General features: G+C 36.1%; 1 pseudogene; it reads right to left on the bottom strand.

Annotated features, from left to right (window-relative positions):
• Positions 1–7,105: 7,105 nt before the first annotated feature.
• LOC143683328 (cytochrome P450 4X1 pseudogene) lies at positions 7,106–8,466 on the bottom strand (annotated as a pseudogene).
• Between the last annotated feature and the right edge of the window lie 15,691 nt (positions 8,467–24,157).

Raw genomic sequence — 24,157 nt, 5'->3', positions numbered from 1 at the left:
CAATTTATCTATCTTTATACCAGTACCATGCTGTTTTGACCACTATAGCTTTATAATATGCTGTAAGTCAGGAACTGTGAGTCCTCCAACTTTGCTCTTCTTTTTCAAAATGTTTTTGGCTTTTGAGGACAGTTACACACTTCTAAATAAATTTGATAACTGCTTTTTCATTTTCTGCAAAGTAGGCTGATGGAATTTTGATGGTAATTTCATTGAATTTATAAATCAATTTGGGTAAAATTTATATTTTAATGATAGTTTGTCTTTCAATCCATGAAGATAGAATGTCCTTCCTCTATTCAGGTCTCCTTTGATTCTTCTAGCAGTATTTTGTCATTTTCTGTGTACAAGTGCTTTACATCCTTGGTTAAATTTATTCCTAGGTATTTAGTTTTTCTAGTCGGTATTAGAAATGGATTTTTTCCTAGATTTTCTCCTTGTATTGCTCATTAATGGTGTAAGAACATTACTGATTTCTGAGTTTTGATGTTGCCACTTTGCTGAATTTGTTTATTAGCTGTACTAGCTTTTTTCAGGACTTTCTATATATGGGATCATGTCACTGCAAATAAGGAAAGTTTTATATCTTCTTTTTGATTTGGTTGCTGTGCCAGTATGAAAGTATTTTGTACCACAGAAAAGCCATGTTTTAATCCTGATCCAATCTTGTGGGAGCAGCTGTTTCTTTTAATCCTAATTCAGCACTTTAGGTTGGAAACTTTTAATTAGATTATCTCCAGAGATTCGACACACCCAATTGTGGGTATGACCTTTGATTGGGTGAAGGTGTGACTCCACCCATTTCATGTGGGTCTTGATTACTTTACTGTAATCCTTTATAAAGTGAAACATTTTGGAGAGAGCCAGAAATGACAGAAACCTCAGAGCTGACAGAGAGAGATCCTACAGAAACAACAGAGCCGACAGAGAGAGAACTGACACAGATGCTTGTAGCCCAGCAGATGTCACCATGATATGTTAAGCAAACCAGAATCTGGAGAGAGCCAAGGGAAGCCAGGAGATGAAAGCCAGCCCTGGAGAAGCAAAGTGAGGAACCCCCACAGGAACAGAGGCCAAAAGCAATGGAGCCCAGGAGCAAAAGGCGAGCAGATGCCAGCATGTGACTTCCCAGCTGGCAGAGGTGTTCTAGACCCATCAGCCTTCCTTGAATTAAAGTATTTTTACATGGATACCTTAGTTTGGACATCTTCATAGGCTTAGAATTGTAAACTTGTAACTTATTAAATTCTATTTTTAAAGGCCATTCTATTCCTGGTATATCACATTCTGGCAGCCTGCAAACTAACATAGATGCCTTTATTTCTTTTTCTTGCCTAATGTATCTAGCTAGAACCTCTAGTATAATGTTGAATAATGATGGTGACAGTGGGTATCCTTGTCTTGTTCCTGATCCTAGGGAAACTTTCATTTTCTCAACATTGAGTACAATGATAGCTGTGGGTTTTTCATGTATGCTCCTTTTCACGTTGACGCCTTTCTTCTATTTCTAGTTTTATAAGTGTTTTTATCAAGAATGGATGCTGGGTTTTGTCCAATGCCTTTTATATTGGCATGATCATGCCAATTTCCCCATGGACTTAATACGGTGTATTACATTAATTGATTTTCTTGTGTTGACTCATCCTTGCATACCTGGGGTAAAATCCACTTGATCATGATGTATAATTCTGTTAATAGGTTGTTAGATTTAATTTTCATGCATTTTGCTCAGGATTTTACCTCTTTATTCATAAGAGTAATTGATCTATAATTTTCTATTTGCTTTGTAGTATCTTTATCTGGCTTTGTTAATAAAGTGATGTTGGTTTCATAGAATGATTTAAATAGTGTTCCATCTTCATCACTTTTTGTGGAAGAGTCTGAGCAGGATTGAAATTAATACTTCTTGAAATGCTTGGTAGAACTCACTTGTGAAGCTTCTTTCCCAGACTTTTCTCTGTTGGGAGGCTTTTGATACCTGATTCAATCTCTTTACTTGTCATTTTTTTTTGAGGTCTTCTGTTTGTTCATTGTAGGGTGATTGTGTGTTTCTAAAAAATGCCCATTTTAACTAATTTGTCTAATTTGTTGGGATAAAGTTGTTTATAGTATCCTCATATCTTTCATTTCCATGAGTTCAATGATAATGTCTCCCCTCTCATTTCTGATTTTATTTATTTGCATCTTCTCCTTTTTTTTCTTTGTCAGTCTAGCTAAGGGTTAATCAATTTTATTGATTTTCTCAAAAAACTAATTTTTGGTTTTGTTAATTTTCTCTATTGTTTTTAATTCTCAATTTCATTTATATCTACTCAAATCTTAGCTATTTATTACCTTCTGCTTGATTCAGGCTCATTTTGCTGTTTTTTTTTTTTTTTGGTACTTCCTCCAGGTGTGCAATTAGGTCTTCAATTTTAGCTCCTTTTTCTTTTTTAAGGTAAGCATTTAGGGCTATAAATTTCCTTCTCAGCAGTGCCTTCATTGCATCCCATAAGTTTTGATATGTTGGATTCTTGTTTTCATTTGTCTTGAGATGTTTACTTATTTCTCTTGAAGCTTTTTCCTTGAGCCACTGATTGTTTAAGAGTGTTGTTTAACCTCCATATACTTGTTAATTTTCCAGTTGTCTGCCTGTTATTGATTTCCAGTTTTATTCAATTATGATCAGAGAAAGTTCTTTGTATAATTTCATTTTTAAAAATTATTGAGAACTGCTTTGTGACAATGATCTACCCAGAGAATATGATTTACCCTGGAGAATGATCCATAAGTACTTGAGAAAAATGTATTTCCTATTGTTTTGGGGAGCAATGTTCTGAATATATCTGTTAGTTCTGGTTCATTTATCATATTATTCAAATTATCAGTTTCCTTATTGGTCCCCTGTCTAGATGTTCTAGCTATTGATGAGAGTGGTATATTAAAATCTCCAGGTATTATTGTGGAGACATCTATTATTCCCTTCAGATCTTCCAGTGTTTATATCATGTACTTTTGGTAATCATTATATTATAATCATTGTCTTATATATTTAGGTGCATAAGTATTTGCGGTTGGTATTTCTTTGACTTTTTTTGCTTCTTTTATATATAATGTTCTTCTTTTATTCTTATATCAGTTTTAGATTTAGCATCTATTTTATCTGATATTAAAATAGCAGTACTGGATTTTTTTTTCATTGCTGTTTGCATGGAATAATTTTTTCCAGACATTGACTTGCAATCTATTTGTGTCTTTTTGTCTAAGGTTGTTCTCTTGTAGAAATCATATAGATAGATCATATTTTTAAGACATTCTGCCAATCTGTGTCTTTTGTTTGGGTGGTTTAATTCATGAACATTCAATGCTATAACTGTAGGGGAGAGTTACTTTGACCATTTTATCTTTTAGCATTTATATGTCGTATCTTGTTTTTGTCTCTATTTCCCCCCTCTTAGTTTATCTTACTGCTAATCTTCCATTCTAACTCCGTTCTAATTCTCTCTCTCCTGTCTTTTCTTTTCAGCTTGCAGAACTTCCTTTAGTATTTCTTATAGGGCAGGGCTCTTGTTAACAAACTCTCTGAGGTTCTTTTATCTGTAAATGTTTTAAACTCCCCTTCTTTTTCTTTCTTTCTTTCTTTTTTGTTTTTTTTTTTGCATGGGCAGACACCACTGGGTCTCTGGCATGGTAGATGAGAATTCTACCACTGAGCCATCGTTGCACCACCCTCCCTTTCATTTTTAAGGGCAGTTTTTCCAGATAAAGAATTCTTGCCTGACAATTTTTCTCTTTAAGTATCTTAAATATATCACATTACTACCTTCTCTTCTCCATGATTTCTGATGTGAAATCAGAATTTGGTTTCATTGAGAGTCTCTTATATGTGATGAATTGCTTTTCTCTTGCTACTTTCAGGATTCTTTATCTTTGGCATTTGACATTCTGATTAGAGCATATGTCTTGGAGTAAGTTTTCTAGAATTTATTCTTGCATAGAGTATGTTACGCTTCATGGATATTCATATTATAGACTGTCATAAGGGTTGAGAAATTTTTAGTCATTATTTCCTCAAATATTCTTTCTGCCTCTTTTCTCTTCTCTTCTCTTTCTGGGACACTCATGATAGATATGTTTGTGTACATCATATTGTCATTCAGTCCCCTGAGATTCTGCTCAATTTTTTCCATTCATATTTTCTGTGTGTTCCTCTGTCTATTAGATTATGATTGTTTTGTCTTCTAATTCACTGATCCTTTATTTTGCCTGTTCCTGTATGCTGTTGTATTCCTCTAGGGTATTTCAAATTTCATCTATTGTATTTCATTTCTATCAGTTCTGTTATTTTGCTTTCCATGCTTTTATATTCTTCTTTATGCTCACCCATTATCTTCTTAACATACTTTATCTTTTTAGTCATCTTTTCCTTTATCTCCTTGAATTGATTTAGGAGATTTGTTTGAACATCCTTGATTATTTTTTCCAAATTATGTGTTTCCTGTGAGTTTTAAATTTCTTCCTTTGAATGGCCATATCTTCTTGCTTCTTAGTATGTCTGATGGTCAGTTTTTCTCTCTGCTAAGGGTTTTATTTTTCATTGGTTTTGTATTAAAGTTTTTCTTTTACACTTGGTTCAACTTATTCTAGATCTTTAAAATTGCCTTTGTTTATCTGAACAAAACAGGGCTAGAGACCAATGAAGGTGGTGCAGTACAGTTACAGAGGTCTCTTGGGAGATGGCCAGAGAAGACACTAAAAAGTCATTTTTATTTCCTCACCTCCCCTAAGCTGCACTTTCCTGGCCTACCCTGCAGATGGCACTCTTCAACAAACCTTCTCTGCAGTCTGAAGGAGGGGTGTAATTTTCAATCTCTGTGGATCAGTGTTGAAACAATGGCCACAAGCATCCTTGTTCAGGGAAGGCTAGAATCCAATTCAGAATTGAAACTGAGCAGGCAAATGTGCTGATCAGAGGCTGTGTTCAGCACTCGATCATGCCCCTGCCACACATACACACACTTAACAAGGAGGAAAACCTTTGTGGCCCTCTCTGTTCTTCCCTGAGGCATGTCTAGAGTGTAGAGAAAGGGCAACAAATGTGCTAAAGGAGTGATTTACTCAGTTTTTGCCGAAGCTTTAGTCTCCCTGTTCTGCTTTTCCTGGATGCTATACAATGCTCCTCTGGTTACTGAGGTCCCAGAATGGTTGGTTCAAACAGTTAATGACTCTTCACTAGCTGTTTTTTGTAGGAGTGGGTCCTCTATCTTCCTACTCTGCCATCTTCCCTGGAAGCTTTCCCTTGTACCTTCCTCAATTGATTTTTAAAATGCAATTTTACTGAGATATATTGTGCATTTACATACAATATAATCATCTAAATTATTCAGTGTCTCTCAATATTTTCATAAAACTGTGCATTCATCATCACAATTGATTTTTGCACATTTTCATTACTTCAAAAAATAAAAATAAGAATAAAAGGAAAGACAAAGTAAAAATGAACACCCCAAAACCCCATTCCTCATCCCCATTATTTATTTAGTTAGTTTTGCTTTTTAAAACTTTCTTCCTCATTTATGCATACACTGAATAAAGGGAGTGCCAGTTCCAAGGTTTGCACAATCATACAGTCACACCTAAAAATCTCTATAGTAATCCAATCATCTTCAAAATCAAGGGTGTTGGATTACAGGTCAACAGTTTCAAGTATTTCCCTTCACCTACTACAATACACCAGAAAACTGAAAAGAGATATCTATATAACTGCATAAGAAAAATCTCCAGAATAGCCTATTGATTCTAATCAAAATCTCTCAGCCACTGAAAATTTACTTTGTTTTATTTCTCTTCCCCCTTTTGGTCTAGAAGTCTTTCTCAATCCCATGATGTCAGCATAAGGGCCAGAGTCATCCCCAGAAGTCATGTCTCATGTTGCTAGGGAGATTTACTCCACTGGAGGGCATATCCCATGTAGAGGAGAGTGCAGTGAATCTACCCACTGAGTTGGTTTAGAGAGAGAGAAGCCACACCTGAGCAAGAAAAGAGGTTCTCTGGTGGTAACTCAGGCATAATTATAAGTAGACTTAGCTTCTCCTTCACAGAAATAAGTTTCATAAAGTAAGCCCCAAGATTGAGGGCCTGATCCATCAATTTGGCAGTACTGATAACTACGAGAATATCAGGTTTTCCCCAGCTGTGGAAATTTAATATTTTTACTTTTCCCCAGTTCCTCAAGGGAACATTGCAAATACTCTTTTTTGTTCCAAAATCATGCAATTAAAAAAGAACTCATATGAATCCATAAGAAAAATGCAAACAACCTCACTAGAAATATAAACATAGTTGATGTACAAATTACAGAGAACAAAAACAAAGATAAACACAAATGGCCAATAAGCAAGCTTAAAAACTATTCAAATTTGAAGTATCCATTTATAGGAGAATAATTAAGTTAATTATAGTACATCCACTTTATGAAATACCTTGAAGCCATTATAAAGAATATAAAAGAATAAGGGGTGGGGGTTATTAAAAGAAAAAAGTAAGAACAGTATGGATACGATCCATCTATAAGAACACATATATATGTATGTATATATGAAATGTATAGGGAAAAGTTTAGAAGAATGCATAACTATTGTGTCTCTAAGAAAGACAATGGGATTGGTAAGGGCCAGGTGTGCAGGATATTTACAGTGGGAATTTTACTTTTTATTCCACAATTTCTAGTTTTGGAAATTTTTTACAGTGGGCATACATTCACATATTGTGTAATTCTAAAAACTATTTTAAAAACTATTCACATATTACTTGTGTAATTCTTTAAGCTATTTTTTAAAAACAATAGAAAACATATGAAAATCACCTAGTGAAGTGCTTGGTATGTAGCACTAATAGTAGCCTGAACCAAATAGAAAAGATCTGAGATTCAGAGAGACTTAGTAGACTCTGAGACACTTAGAAGTTTTTTTAGGATTATCTGCAGCTCCATAGAGAGCCTCTACTCTACCCATGCCCGACTTTCCCGCCACAGTTTGGTTGATTCTTCTCCATTTGCCTGGACCATGGGCTGTAATTTAACTTTAAAAGCAAAATATATTTAATCCTTGTGCCCTGAGATCTATCATTAGGAGAGTTTCTTCAGGCTCAAGTAGACCCCATTCTTTGATCTGAGGGCAATCTAAGATAAGATGGGAGGCCGGGTGGGATCTGGGGTCACCTTGAAGTGGAGAAGAAACAAGACCATAGCTACTTTTAACTCAACCATGGCAAACTGCTGCCTGATGGAGTTTCTTGGCCCAGCTGAGAATGGTAAGAAGATATGAAATGGCTCTGATCAGAATTCTCTAGAGAAAACCTCAAGGGGTCAAAGACCTTTGGGTTTTCCCGGATGGCAGGGTTGTAGTGAAGACCCCAAATACTGAGAATCACAGTCATTCTGGGAAGGCAAAGAGAACCCATCTGAGAAGATAATGGGCTTGCTGAGCTCTCTGGAAATGGATGGGATTGAAGAAATCATCTGAAGCACCTCCTCGAGACAAATTGTGATGTACGACATCTCAGCCAGCCAGGTTGTCCCAGGTGATTGAAGATCTGTTTTCCAGTATGCCCCTGATTTCCTCCCAGCATCTTTCCTGATTCTCAGGGTACAGAGCCAAGCAATAGAGAAGCCAGGAGATGGCCCTTGCTGTGATTTCATGCCAAACCAACATGAATGTGTTTATCTCTGCCCATAGGTCAGTATTTGAGAAAATGTCTCCATTTTCTACCTGGGCAGAAAAGAAAATATCCAGAATATACTGATAGTTCCTCTTATGAGTGTTATCCTACTTCCTGTCATCTGTGAGGGACTTCCTTCTGTCCTGGATTATCCTTTCTGTATACTGATGTGGAATTTGTCTTAACTCCTGGGAGCAGTGGCCTGAAGGACTGAAATTGAAATCAGGTCATAGTGATACCAGAAACTGTACAAGTAGTACATGATTTTACAAGTAGTAGATGATTTTTCCAAGTTCAAATGTTGCTTAACATAAGGGTCATTCCTGCCATTTATCTAGCAATTGGTCTCCTTGCTGAAAGCACATTTCATTAGTATGTCCAAGCCATGAAGTTGATGTGCTCTAAGACATCCACAGTTGTGTCCTGAGTGATGCACAGCTTTTCCCACTTCTCCAGCATCATGTTGGTAGAATGAACCATCACCTCTGAATATGGTTTCAAGATGTTAAGGTGGAATCCAGGGGTTAGAAGGCAGCAGTGCTGGAACCACTTTGGCCCATCTAGACTGACTAGCCCTTTGCCAATACGTGGAATCAAGAACTTGTACAGGCACTGGGACTTAGGATCTGTTCTGCTCAGGAATGTCTTTGCATAGTCTGGATCATAGACATAGAAAAATGCCTGAAAGACCCCAACCCAGTGAGGGAATGCCCAAGGATATTTTTTTACAAGCTTCTCCATTTCATTTTCCTGAATAAACTTTACCATGGTCATAAAAGTGGAGTCATACAGTATCTATCTTTTTGTGTCTGGCTTATTTCACTCAGCATTATGTCCTCTAGGCTCATTCATCTTGTCATGTGCTTCAGGACATCATTTCATCTTACTGCTGCATAATATTCCATTGTATGTATATACCACACTTTGTTAATCCACTCTTCTGTTGATAGGCATTTGGATTGTTTCCATCTTTTGGTAACTGTGAATAATACTGCTATGAACATCAGTGTCAAATGTCTGTTTTTGTCACTGCTTTCAGATCTTCTGGGTATATACCAAGTAGTGCTATTGCTGGGTCATAGGGCAACTTGATATTTAGTTTCCTAAGGAATTGCCAAACTGTCATCCATATAGCTTACCACTATACATTCCCACAAGCAGTGCATAAGTGTCCCAATTTCTCCACATCCTCTCCAACATTTATAGTCTCTTGTATGTTTTTTAGCAGCCATTCATATAGGTGTGAGGTGGTATCTGATTGTAGTCTTGATCTGCATTTCCCTTACAGCTAATGAAAATGAACACCTCTTAATGTGCTTTTGAGCCATCTGTATTTGCTCTTCAGAAAAATGCCTGTTCTTATCTTTAGCCCATTTTATAATTGGGTTGTTCGTTCTTTTGTTGAGTTGTATGATTTCTTTATGTATATAGGATATCAAACATTTGTCTGATGTGTGATTTCTAAATATTTTTCTCCCATTGAATTGGTTACCTCTTTACCTTTTTGATAAAGTTTTTGAGGTGCAGAAGCATTTGATTTTGAGGAGTTCCCATTTATCTATTATTTTTTCTTTTATTGCATGTGCTTTGGGTGTAAAGTTTAGGAAGCTATCTCCTATTACTAGGTCTTGAAGATGTTTCCCTACATTTTCTTCTAGAAGCTTTATGGTGCTAGTTCTTATATTTAGGTGTTTGATCTACTTTGAGTTAAGTTTTGTGTAGGGTGTAAGGTAAGGGTCCTCTTTCATTCTTTGGGCTATTGATATCAAGTTCTCCCATGACCATTTATTGAAAAGACTATGTTGTCCTCGTTCAGTGGATTTGTGGACATTGTAAAAAAATCAGTTAACCATAGATTTAGTGGTTATTTCTACACTTTTAATTTGATTCCATTGGTCAATGGAATTTTGTGCCAGTACCATGCTGTTTTGACCACTGTGGCTTTATAAAAGGTTTTAAAATCAGAAAGTGTTAATCCTCCCAATTCATTTTCAGAATGCTTTTAGCTATTCAGGGTCTTTTTCCCTTCCAGATGAATTTGGTAACTAGCTTTTTCAAAGTCTTCAATGTAGATTGTTGGGATTTTGATTGGTACTGTGTTGAATCTGTAGGTCAGTTTGGGTAGAATTGACATCCTAACATCTTAAGTATATTTAACCTTCCTATCCATGAGCAGGGAATGTCCTTCCACCTATTTATATCTCCTTTGATTTCTTTTAGGAATGTTGGGTAGTTTTCTGTGTGCAAGTCCTTTATGTCCCTAGTTAAGTTCATTCCTAAATACTTGATTCTTTTAGTTGCTATTTTGAATGGAATTTTTTTTTCCTTAACTGACTCCTCAGTTAAGTCGTTGGTTGTGTATAGAAACATTATTGATTTTTGCACATTAATTTTATATCCCACCACCTTGCTGAATTTTTTTATTAGCTTAAGTAACTTTGTTGTAGATTTCTCAGGACTTTTCATGTATGATATCATGTCATCTGCAAATAATGAAAATTTTACTTATTCCTTTCCAATTTGAATGCCTTCTATTTCTTTGTCCTGCCTGATTGCTCTAGCTAAAAATTCTAGTACAATGTTGAATAATAGTGGTGACACGGGCATCCTTGTTTTGTTCCTGATCTTAGGAGGAAAGCTTTCAGTCTCTCTCCATTGAGTATGATGTTGGCGATCAGCTTTTCATATATGTCCTTTATCATATTGAGGAAGTAACTTTTGACTCCTATCTTTGAAGTGTTTTTATCAGAAAAGGACAGAATTTTGTCGAATGCTTCTTCAGCATCAATCAACATGATCATATGATTTTTCCTTTTTGATTTGCTAATGCGCTGTATTACAATGATTGATTTTGTTGCATTGAAACATCCTTGCATTCCTGGTATAAACCCCACATGGTCATGGTGTATAATTCTTTTAATGTGTTACTGGATTCTATTTGCTAGTATTTTGTTGAGAAATTTTATATCTATGTTCATCAGGAAAACTGGCCTGTAGTTTTCCTTTTTTATAGTATCTTTACCCAGTTTTGATATTAAAATGATATTAGTTTCATAAAATGAGTTACATAGTGTTCCTTTTTCCTCAATTTTTTGGAAAAGTTTGAGCAGGATTGGTGTTACTTCTTTTTTGGAATGTTCAATAAAATTCCCCTTTGAAGCCATCTGGGCCTGGGCTTTTCTTTGTAGGAAGATTTTTGATGACTGATTGAATCTCTTTACTTGTGAGTGGTTTGTTGAGATCTTCTATTTCTACCTGAGTCAGTGTAGAATGTTTGTGTGTTTCTATGAATTGTCCATTTCATCTAAGTTGTCTAATTTGTTGGCATGTAGTTATTCATAGTATCCTCTTATGATTTGTTTTATTTCTTCAGGGTCTGTGTGCACCCCTTCTCATTTCTGATTTTATTTGCAGCCTCTCTCTCTTTTTCTTTTTTTAGTCTTGCTAGTGGCCCATCAATTTTATTGATTTTCTCAAAGAACCAACTTTTGGTTTTGTTGATTCTTACTATTGTTCTTTTGTCCTCCCATTCATTTAACTCTGTTCTTTTAATCTTTGTTATTTCTCTTCTCCTATTTGCTTTGGGGTTAGTTTGCTGTTCTTTCTGAAGTTCTCCAGGTGAGCAGTTAGGTCTTGACTTTTGCTCTTTGTTGTTTTTTTTAATATAGGCATTTAAGGCAATAAATTTTCCTCTCAGTACAGCATTTGCTGCATCCCATAAGTTCTGATTTGTTGTATTCTTGTTTTCATTCATCTCCAGATAGTTACAGATTTCTCTAGCAATTTCTTCTTTGATCCCCTCATTGTTTAAGAGTTTGTTATTTAATCCCCATATATTTGTGAAAGTTCTTATTCTTTGATGGTTATTGATATCTATCTTCATTCCATTGTGATCAGAGAAAGTGCTTTGAATAATTTAAATATTTTTAAATTCATAAAATAACCCCATATGCCTGCCCCATATCCCCTGCTTACTGACATTTAGATTTGGTATATTGCCTTTGTCACATTCAATGGAAGCATATTACAATGTTGCTGTTAATTATAGACTCTAGTTTGCATGATTGTATTTTTATACCCATTTACCATCACATTTCCAACATCTTGCAATGTAGACATTTATTTATTCTCCCTCATGCAAATACGTGTCTTATATTTAATCACCATGATTTTCTACTCTAGGCATTGCTAAGTTACTCTGTCCCAGTCCTTATCCTCCATCTTTCCTTCTGGTGTCATACATGCCCCCAACCCTCCTCCCTCAACCATACTGACATTCAGCTTCATTCAGTGTCCTTACAATATCATGCAACCATTGGATAGTATTGTATTATCTATTTTTGGATCTTGGTAGTCTGTCTTGTTGAACATCTGTACTCCTTAACATTAATGAGTGAATTTTGATAGTTAAAATCAATTGATTTTTAACAATGTTGCCAGGTGTGCTCAATGTGGAAAAAGAATTTATTCAACAAGTAGTGCCTGAAGAACTGGATACCCATATGTATAAGAATGGAAATGAACCTCTACTTCTCACCATAATGAAAAATTAATTCAAAATATATTTAAAACCTAAACATGAGAAATAAAAGTATGAAACTTCTAGAAGAAAACGTGGTGAAGCATTTCAGGACCTTGTGTCAGGCATTGGTTTCTTAGACTTTACAGCATAAACATGAGTAACAAAAGGAAAAATACAGATAAATGTGACTTCCTCAAGTTTATAAACTTTTGTGCATCAAAGCACATTATCAAGAATGAAAGAAAATATTTGGAAACCATATATCTTATAAGGATTTAATATTCAGAATCTATAAAACTCCTACATCTCAACAACAAAAATATAGCTCAATTAAGGAATTGTCAAATATTCAAATAGACATTTCTCCAAAGAAGATATACAATTTTCTGATAAGTACATGAAATGATGCTCAATGTCATTAGCTATTTGGAAAATGCAAATGAAATCTACATGGATATGCCATTCTTACTCAGTCAAATGATTAGCATTAAATCAACTGAAATTAACAAGTTTTGGCAAGGCTGTGAAGCAAGACCACACTTGTGCTTTGTGGTTGGGAATGTAAAATGGAAAACTTCTGTGGAAAATACTTTGGTGGTCTCTCAGAAAATTAAACATTGAATTTCCATGTGACCTGGCAAATCCATTTTCAGTCATATGCTCAAAAGAACCAAAAGCAGTGATGTGGACAGATATTTGCATGCTGATGTTCATAGCAGTATCATTTACTATTGTTAAAAGGTAGAAGGAACTGAAGTGTCCAACAACAGAAGAGAAGATAAACAAAACATTGTATATATGTACACATATACTGAAATATTACTTTTGTATTTTAAAAGAAACTGAATCACCAATAATAACCAATTTAATAGGTTTATTGTAAGAGATAATGCTTGAGCAGGGAGAACTCAAAGAGAAGTAAGAGCCTGAAATAGTTAGGAAGTAACATTAGTTTATAAAGATGATAGGGTATTTCCAAAGGGGAAGTTACAACAGTTGGTTGACATTTATATTCTCCTTATAAAGTAGCTTCTTACATAGTGCAGAATGATTTTAGATTGGTTATTAAGGTATACTTGTCTGTTTTGAATAAAAAATATTTTTATTGACAAAACAAAATACAAACATTCCATACATGGTGTACAATCAATGGCTCACAATATCATCACATAGTAATATATTCATCACCATGATCACTTTTTAGAACATTTGCATCACTCCAGAAAACGAAATAAAAAGAAAAAACTCATACATACCATTCCCCTTACCCCTCTCTCTCATTGGCCACTAGTATTTCCATCTACCCAATGTATTTTAACCTTTGTTTCCCCTATTATTTGTTTGCTTTTTTATTCATACTCATCTGCCCATACCCTAGATAAAGGGGACATCAGACACAAGGTTTTCACAATTACACAGTCACATTGTAAGATATCTTTATACAATCATCTTCAAGAAATAAAGCTACTGGAGAACAGCTTTACCATTTCAGGTACTTCCCTTTAGCTACTCAAATACACCATAAACTGAAAAGGGATATCTATATAATATGTAAGAATAACTTCCAGGATAGCCTCCCCACTATGTTTGAAATCTCTCAGTCACTGACACTTTATTTTGTCTCATTTCTCTCTTCCCCTTTTTGGTCAAGAAGGTTTTCTCAATAACTTTATGCTGATTCCCAGTTCATTCAAGGATTTCTTTCCCATGTTGCCAGGGAGGTTTACACCCCCGAGAGTCATGTCCCACATGGAGAGCAGTAGGGCAGTGAGTTTGCTTGCCCTGTTGGCTGAGAGAGAGAGAGAGGCCACATCTGAACAACAGGAGGTTCTCTGGGGTGACTCTTAGGCCCAGTTTTAAGTAGGCTTAGCCTATCCTTTCTGGGGATAAATTTCATAGGAACAAACCCCAAGACCAAGGGTTCAGTCTTTTGATTTGGTTGTCACCACTGCTTATGAGAATATCAGGATGAACAGGTTATTTTTATGGAACTGAAACAACTAATTTCCAATTGTTGCTTTAACTGCAGCTTTTGCAGGGTATATTCCTTTTTTTTCTTGAAAGCCCCCACTTTTTATTTATTTAGAAAGTCCCAGTTACTTTTTAGAAAAGGGGTCATTCCCGGAAATGCCAACGGGGGCAGCCAATTCATTTTAACAAGTTTAAAAAGGAGTGAAATTTTGATACATGCTACAATACTGGTGAACTTTGAAGACATGATGTTGAGCAAAATAAACCAGATGCAAGAGGACAACTACTGTATAATCGTACTTCTATGAAATAATTATAATATGCATATTCATAGAGTGGGAAAGGAGAATACAGGTTATCAGGAGTAATGGTGTAGTGGAGAATAGGGAGTTAATGCTTAATTTGTGTGCTGAATTGAAAGGATTTGTGTACCGTAGAAAAGCCATGTTTTAATCCTAATCAGTCTTGTGGGAGCAATGGTTTCTTCTAATCTCTATTCAGCACTATAGGTTGGAAACTTGATTAGGTCATCTCCATGGAGATTTGATTGAATCAATTGTAGGTATTAAACTTGATTAGATGGAGGTGTGTCACCACCCATTCTATGTGGGTCCTGTAAAAGAGGAGATTCTGAGAGAGCAGAGAATGATGAGAGAGCCACAAGAAAGCTGTAGCAGAGCTGAGTAGAGCCACAGGGCTGAGAAAACCAGAGTCCACCAGCCAGTGACCTTTGGAGATGAAGAAGGAGAACACCCTTGGGGGATCTTCATGAAGCAGAAAGCCAGGAGAGAAAGCTAGTAGACTGTCACCATGTTTTCCACATGCCTTCCCAGTTGAAAAAGAAATGCTGTATGCCACTGGCCTTATTGAACCAAGGTATCTTTCCCTGAATGACTTAGATTGGCCATTTCTATAGACTTGTTTTCATTGGGACATTTTCTTGGCCTTGGAACTGTAAACCTTGCTACTTATTAAATTGCCCCTTTTAAAAGCCATTCCATTTCTGGTATATTGCATTTTGGCAGCTAGTGAACTAGGACAATTGGTATGGAGTTTCTGTTTGAGATGATGAAAATGTTTTGGTAATGGATGGTGGTGTTGGTAGCACAACATTGTGAATGTAACTAACACCACTGAATTGTACATTTGGAAGTGGTTAAATGGAAAATTTTAGGTTATCTATAGGTTATTGGAATAAATGTTTTTTCAATATAAAGAGTGAATACTAATGAAAACTATGAGCTGTAAACTATAGTTAAGTTTTTAAAATGAGCTCCTGTATGAGAAAGTGCTTTTACTGTGTCAATCAGAAATATAATTCTGAGGCCTGAATGTTGAATTGCCACATGTGGCATTATAGAAAAGAGGAAAGATTCTCTTATTTATAGTTTTTTTTTCCTTTCATCAAATTTCTGAAATGCAGTTGCTTCTTAACCCAAAGTTTATTAAATCTATGGCATTATAGTCTAAGGCACATGGTATGTGCAATCTGAATAAGGTACACAATCTTGGATGATTTGTCCTTTCACTTGTTTAGAGGGAGGGATTTAATTTGACTTTTAGCTTTTCCTTCAGGATTAAGCTCAAAACATAATCTGATCAAAAGTTTCCAGCCTATAGTATGGAATCAGGATGAAAAAAATGGCCTTTCCTATAAGATTAAATCAGAGCTAAAACATGATTTTTCTGGGGTACATAATACTTTCAAGACAGCACAGTAAGTGAAACATTTATAGAGTCTCAGATAGAGCCCTGTTTTAAGAATACTGTTGTTTGGGTCTTGGCATACCATGAAAAATTGGAATATCTAGCTGAAGCTTGTATAAGAGTAACCTCCAGAATAGCCTCCCAACTTTATTTGAAATTTCTTAGTCATTGGTACTTTATTTTGTTACATTTATTTCCCCATTTTGGTCAGGTAGGTATTGTCCATCCCATGCTGCCAGGGCCAGACATATCCCTGGGAGTCATGTCCCATGTTGCCAGGGAGACTTATACCCCTGGAAGTCATGTTCCACTTAGGGTGGAGGGTAATAAGTTAACTTGAAATGTTGAGAGAGAGAGAGACTACATTTGAGCAAGAAAAGAGGCTTTCTGTGACTCTTAGGTATGATTATAGGGAAGCTTAACTTCCCCATTACAGAAATAAATTTCATAAGATCAAGCCTCAAGATCAAACGCTTGGCCTATTTACTTGGGAGTCGCTAATGATAGAGAGAGTATCAGTGATTTCTGAGGTGGGGAAGTTTTATAGTTCCATATTTTTTTCTCCAATATCTGGAGAATTTGCCAATACTTTTTAATTATCTGACCAACATACTTTGGAATGTATGAGGGTATTATATTAAGCTGTACAGAATTTCAAGATCTCACTCCCAATTATAGGCTCCATGTGTTTAGGCTGTTTAAATTAACTGGCCAGACAGATTAATTTAGGTTGTACACTGCAGAAAATGTAAGTTTGGAGCAAATAAACATCTCTTCTTTTGGTCTCATGAGGTAGGTGAAGTTCTCAAAAGCAGACAATATCATCCTTTAGCCTGTGTTTTAATTTACCTTAGTCCCAGCAAGATTATCTTCATTCCTATCCTTAATTGGAGTCTGATCTCTTTTTAAGTTTCTTTAACAGTTGCTTTATGGAGCAATACTGACTTTCAGAGCTATAGAACTCCAACCCTGAGTCTTAGGTGTCACATAGATCACAAAAGTTCCAGGGAAATACCAGGTTATACACATAAATCACAATGTCTCAGAATTTCAAAATAAGACTTAAAGCTCAAGAATAAATGTCACTGCTATAAGAGCTTACAACCTAGGCCTCAATTTTCTTATAAGATGATGGCCTCCTCAGTTAATGTACCCTATATAATGGCCACCTCTATCCATTGGATATCATGGTTAATGTTGCCCTAAACATCAGTGAGAAAATGCCTATGCAAGTCCCTGTTTTCAGTTCTTCCAATTGTATTCCCAGTAATGGGGTTGCCTAATCATAGTGCAACCCAATATAGCCTCCTGTAGATCCTCTATTTCACCTTCCAGACGGGCTACAGCATTTGGCTACCCCACCACATTGAGAAGGTGTACCTCTCTCCACATTTTCTCTAGCACTTGAGTCTTTTTGTTTATTTATTTACTTTGAATCTGCAGATTTTAAGATAAATTCACATTGCACATATTCTATACAAAATAAAACATCAATGTCTCACAGCATCCTCACTTAGTTGTACAGTCCTCACCACTCCCAATTTTAGACAGCTTTCATTGCTCTGAAGAGAAAAGTAATATGCAGACATACTCACACTAAAGAGGAAACTCCAAACACCCCATAACTCTTAACCCCTCAATTATCCCTGTGGTATTATTGTGGAACTCATGATTTATTCCTCTTAAGTGTAGTCAATAGCAGCAAGCTGTATTTTTTCCCATATACCACTTGTGCTGGTTTGTAATATTATATATCACAGAAAAGCCATGTTCCTTCACTCCCAGTCCAATTCTGTGGGGGCAAATATATTGTTGGTAGTACCGTTTGATTAGGTTGTTTCCATGGAGATGTGACCCAGCTAACTGTGCTTGGGACCCTTAGTTTAGATTGTTTCCATGGAATTGTGACCCCATCATTTAGATTGTGTCTTAATCCACTTACTGGATGCCTATAAGAGAGGGACCTTTTTGGAAAAGCACAAATGCTAGGACAGCCAGAAAGAAATACCATGGGTGTAAGCAAGGACTCACAGAAATAGCAGTGTCTGGAGAGAGCTAAAGGAAGCTAAGAGATGAAATTCAGAGTTTATCCTGGAGAAGCTAAGTGAGGGCCCACAGATGCTTAGAGAGAAAGCCACTAGAATCAGAAGCTGAAGCAACAAACTGGGAGCAAAGAAATCAGGCACCATCCATGTGCCTTCTTAGTTGACAAAGCTAAGATGGTTGTCCTGGATGCTGCTATCTTTCCTCTGAGATGGTATCTTCTTGTTGGTTTCCTAACTTAGACCTTTTCATGGCCTTAATTGTAACTTGTAACTTAATAAATCCCTTTTATAAAAGCCCATCCATTTCTGGTTTTTGCATTCTGGCAGCTTTAGCAAACAAAAACATCACTCTATTATTGACATTTTGCATGTGTCATATATTTGAAGTAGTTAATGCAAGAATTTATTTGTAGTTCTAGTGCTAATTGATGAGATAAAAGATTTTAAGCAAACCCTTTCAATCTTATTCACCTTCAGTATGGCACTGTTACTTGTAATTGCACTAATGTACTACCAACACTTCTATCCATTCCCAAACATTTAAAATCAATCTCGTTAACAAGTCAGTACATATTAGGTAACTGCTTCCATTCTCTATTTCTGTTTATATCTAGATCCCCTGTATTCTACTTGTTAAGAGTCTGAGATTACATTTTCTAGGGGGTTCATATTAGTGAAGTCATATAGTATCTACCCTTTTGTGTCCAGCTTATTTCACTCAGCATTATTTCAGCAAGGTTTATCCATGTTGTCATGTGATTTAGGACCTCATTCCTTCTGTCTGCTGTATGATATTCCATTATGTGTATACACCACAGTTTGTTTATGCACTTATAGGTTGATGGACACTTGGATTGTTTCCATCTTTTGGCAATTGTGAATAATGCCACTGTGAACATCAGCATACATGTATCTATTTGTGTCACTGCTTTCAGGTCTTCTGGGTATACACTGAATTATGGAATTGCCGGGTTGTAGGGCAACTAGATATTTAGTTTTCTGTCTTCCAAAGTGGCTATAACATTATGCATTCCCACCGGCAGTGAATACATGTTCCAATTTCTGCACATCTTCTCCAACATTTGTAGTTTCCTGTTTCCTTAATGGTGGCCATTCTTATAAGTATGAAATAGCATCTCATTGTGATTTTGATTTCCCTAATAGCTAATGAAGATAAACATCTTTTCATGTGCTTTTTAGCCAATAGTAATTTCTCTTCCAAAAAATGTCTATTCATATCTTTTGCCCATTTTATAATTGGGTTATTTGTTCTTTTGCTTTTTTTATGCAATTTTATTGATATATATTTGCTTTTCACATACCATATAGTCATCCAAAGTGTACAATCAATAGTTTACAATATCATTACATTGCTGTGCATTCATCATCACAATAAATTTTTGAATATTTTCCTTACTCCAAAATAAATAAAAATAAGAATAAAAATGAAAATAAAAGTAAAAAAGGACACAGGAAATATCCCATCCCCACATCACCCCTATTATTTTTTTATTCTTATCTTTATTTCCTTACTAATCTGTCCATACACTGGATAAAGGGAGTGTCAGTCACAAAGTTTTCACAATGACATGGCAACATCTTGAAAGCTATATAGTTATACAGTTATCATCAAGAATCAAAGCTATTGGATTACAATGAACAGTTTCTGATATTTCCTTCTAGCTACTCCAATACTCCAAAAGCTGAAAATGAATGTCTATATACTGCATAAAAATAACATCCAGAATGACCCCTGATATCTATTTGAAATCTCTCAGTCACTGAAACATTATTTCATTTCATTTCCCCCTTTTGATCAAGAAATTTTTCTCAATCCCACAGTGCCAGGGCCAATCTCATCACTGGGAGTCATGTCCCACATTTCCAGGGAAACTTATACCCCTGAGAGTCATGTTGCACATGGGGAGGAGGGCAATGGGTTCACCTGTGGAGTTGGCTTAGAGAAAGAGGCCACATCTGGTCAATGAAAGAATTTCTCTGGGTTGGCTCTTAGGCATAATCAAATGTAGGCTTAGCTTCTCCCTTGAGAAATAAGCTTCACAAAGGCAAGCCCCAAGATTGAGGGCCTGGTCTATCAACTTGGCAGTCCCCAATGCTTGTGAGAAGATCAGGTCTTTCCCAGGTGGAGAAGTTTAATATTTCCATGTTTCCTCAGTCCCTCAAGAGGACTTCGCAAATAACTTTTTATATTCTGCTCTAAATACTCTGGGGTATATTGGGGAATCACACTAACCTGCACAAACCAGAAAGTTCTCACTCCCTATTCAAGAGTCCATCTAATTATTGTGTTCAGATAAGCTGAACATACAGGTTAAATTAGATATGGTGCAGCTGAAATATAAATTTTTCACTAAATAAACATCTCTTAGGTCTCATACAAAATTTGAAATTTCAAAGTATAGTCAATATCATCCTTTACCCTTTACTCTGATTTACCTTAGTCCTACCCATATCAGTTTCATTCACCTCATTAATTGAAATCTGATCACTTTTTCAGTGTTTTCAACAGTTGCCATAGGGGTAATGCTGACCTTCATAGATGCATAGCTCTAGCTCTGAGTCTCAGGTGTCACACAGATACTTGAAGTTCCAGGGAATCACCAAGTTATACACACAGAGCTCAGCATTTCAGAATTTAGGCATAACAGTTACAACTTCAGAATAGATATGATGGCTGTAAGAGCTTACACTCTAGGAACATTTATAATAGTCATTCCCCTGATAACCTATGCTCTTGAAATGAATTTTCAGAGTTGTACATTATACTTAGCCCACATTAGTGAGGCATTATAATATTCTTATTTTCATTTCTGGCTTATTTCACTCAACATACTGTCCTTGAACTTCATTCACCCAGTTGCTTCACTACTTCATTTTTTCTTGCAGCCACTCAGTATTCCCTTGTATGTATACACCACAGTTCCTCCCTCTGTTTTTCAGTCCTTGTACTCTTAGGCCACCTCCATCCATTGCAAATCACAAACACTGACACCATAAACACAGAGTGCAGATGTCCATTTGTGTCTCTGCTTTCAGTTCCTCAAAATATACACTTAGCAGTGGGGTTTCAGTATCATATTGCAACCCACACCTAGTCTCCCGTGGAGCCACCACACTGTCCTCCAGAGAGGCTGCACCAACCTACTTCCCTGCCAACAGTAAATAAGTACATCTCTCTCTCCACATTTTCTCCAGCACTTGTATCATTGTTCATTTTTAAACAGTTTTATTCACACACCATACAATCCAACCTAAGTAAAAATCAATGGTTCCCATATAATCACATAGCCATTTCTTAACCACCACAATCTATATGAGAATGTTTCCATTTATCTGCAAAATATACCATATTCCTCCCCTATACCTCCAACTTATTGACATTTAGCTTTGGCATGTTACTTTTGCTGCATTCAATGGAAGCCTATTACAACGCTACTGTTAACTATCCTAATGTGCATTGATTGTATTTTTTCTGTATGCCATCCCATTTTCAATGCCTTAGAATATCGACATTCATTTTTTTCCCCTCATACAAAATTATTCTTTTATTTGTACATGTAACCAAAATCTTTGCAACCCACTCTAGGTTTCACTAAGGTATACCATCCCAGCCTTTTTTTGTCTATTTTTCCTTCTGGTGTCATACTTGTTCCCAGCAATCCTACCTCAATCATACTCATTCAGTATACTTACAATATAGTTCTACCATCAAATATTATTTTGCTAACCATTTTTGGATCTTTACAATCAATCCTGTTGACTGTTCTTTACTCCTTTAACATCGAATACACAATCTCTACCCTCTTTCTTTCTCCTGACAATCTATGTTCTCAACTTTAACTCCAAAATTTGTTCATTAATGTTAGCTCATATTAGTGAGATCATACAGTACTTGTCCTTTTGTTTCTGGGTAATTTCACTCAGCATGATGTTCCAAAGTTTCACCCATGTTGTTCCATGGTCATGAATTTATTCTGCCTTGCAGCTCTGCAATATTCCATCATATGCATATACTTCAGTTTATTTAACCACTCATACATTGATGGACATTTGGGCTGTTTCCATCTATTGGCCATAGTGAATTATATCACTATAAACATCAGTATGCAAAGGTCCATTCATATTCTTATCTACAGTGACCTAGTAATGGGATTGCTGGATCATATGGCAATTATATACTTAGCTTCATGAGGACCTTCCAAAATGTCTCCCAGAGTAGTTGCACCATTGTACTTTCTTACCAATAGTGACTAAATGTGTCTCTTTCTCCACATCCTCTCCAGCACTTGTAGTATTCTATTTTTGGTAATGGCCATTGTAGTAGGTATGAGATATTGCATTGTGATTTTAATTTGCATTTCCCTAATGGCCAGTGAGGCTGAGTATCTTTCCAAATGTTTTAGAGCTATTTGTATTTCCTCTTTGGAAAATGTCTGTCCATGTCTTTTGCCCATTTTTAAGTTGGGTTGTTTGTCTTTTTGTTGATGAGATATATGAGATCATATTTTCCGGATAATAAACCATTATCTGATATGTGGTTTCCAGATATTGTCTTCCATTATGTAGGCTGCATTTTCATATTCCTGACAAAGTCCTTTGATGCACGAAATTGTTTATTTTGAGTAGGTTTCATTTATCTGTTTATTTTTTCAGTGTTTGTGCTTTGGGTGTAAGGTCTTGAAATCACCTCCTATCACAAGATCTTCAACACATTTTCCTCCATTTTGAACTAAAAATTTTATGGTCTTAGATATGCCATTAAGATCTTTGATTCATTTTGGGTTAATTTTTTTTATAAGGTGTGAGATGTGATCCTTTTTTCATTCTTTTGAATACAGCTGTCCAGTTCTCCAACCACCACTTACTGAAGAGGCTAATCTGTCCCAGTTGAGTTAACTTGACTTGATGGCTTATCAAAGATCATTTGTCCATAGACGAGAGGGTCTATTTTTGAATACTCAGTTCAATTCCACTGGTAAGTATATCTATCTTTATTCCAGTACCATGCTGTTTTGCACACTGTAGCATTGTAATGTTTTTAAAGGCAGGTAGTGTGAGATCTCCTACTTTATTCCTCTTTCTCAGGACATTTTTAGCAATTCAGGGCACCCTGCCCTTCCAAAAAATTTAATTAATGCTTTTTCTATTTTTGCAAAGTAAGTTATTGGGATTTTTTTTTTTTAACATGGGCAGGCACCAGGGATCAAACCCGGGTCCTCTGGCATGGCAGGCAAGTGTTCTTGCCTGCTGAGCCACCATGGCCCACCCAGTTACTGGGATTTTAATTGGTATTGCACTTAAACCATTTATAAATTTGGGTAGAATTCACCTATTAACTATATTTAGTCTTCCAATACATGAGCACAATATATGCTTCCACTTACTTAGGTATTCCCTGATTTTTTTTTAGCAATTTCTTGTAGGTTTTCTGTGAATAGGTGTTTTAGTTAGGGTTCTCTAGAGAAACAGAATCAACAGGAAATATTTGTAAATATAAAATTTATAGAAGTGTCTCATGTAACCATGCGAATGTAGAGTCCAAAATCTGTTGGGCAGGCTTTGAAGTTCATGATTCTGGTGGAGGGTTTGGACAAACTCCACAGGAGAGGCTCGCTAGCCTCTCCTGGCACTCCCCTTTGCTGATTACAAATGGAATCAGCTGTGGATGCAGCTGATGTGATCATGATTTAATTCTATGAAATGTCCTCATAGCAACAGACAGGCCAGCAATTGCCCAACCAGATAAACAGGTACCACCACCTGCCAAGTTGACAAATGAACCTGACCATGACAGTCCACCCCTTGTCAACTTGGCAGTTATACACATCACCTTAAACCATACCTAGTTTTTAAATAGAAAACAATAAAAAATACATTTTTCCTTCATCTAACAATACTCAGCTGTCCTGCATATAACTGGAAACACATTAAATCTCCCCAGAATACATTGTAGTCCTTGGGTAATATTCATTCTTAATCTTGATATCCTACAATTTAAATAATATAACATGAATGAAACAGCATTATAGTCCTCATTTCCATAACTGGTCATGTGGTCATAGTTCATATTTATCACTACTTTCTTCCACTACCCATTCCATGTTCTCTTTACCCTCAGCAAGCACTTTAGCTGGTCATGGTTCTTTGCCTGGTGGGGCAACCCGAACCTTCAATCCTGAAGTTTCAGAGGCAT

This window comes from Tamandua tetradactyla, chromosome 5 (assembly GCF_023851605.1).
Source record: "Tamandua tetradactyla isolate mTamTet1 chromosome 5, mTamTet1.pri, whole genome shotgun sequence".
NCBI classification, from domain to species: domain Eukaryota; kingdom Metazoa; phylum Chordata; class Mammalia; order Pilosa; family Myrmecophagidae; genus Tamandua; species Tamandua tetradactyla.
Note: the sequence above shows the minus strand (reverse complement) of the source record. Positions and strands in the feature narration are given on the sequence as shown.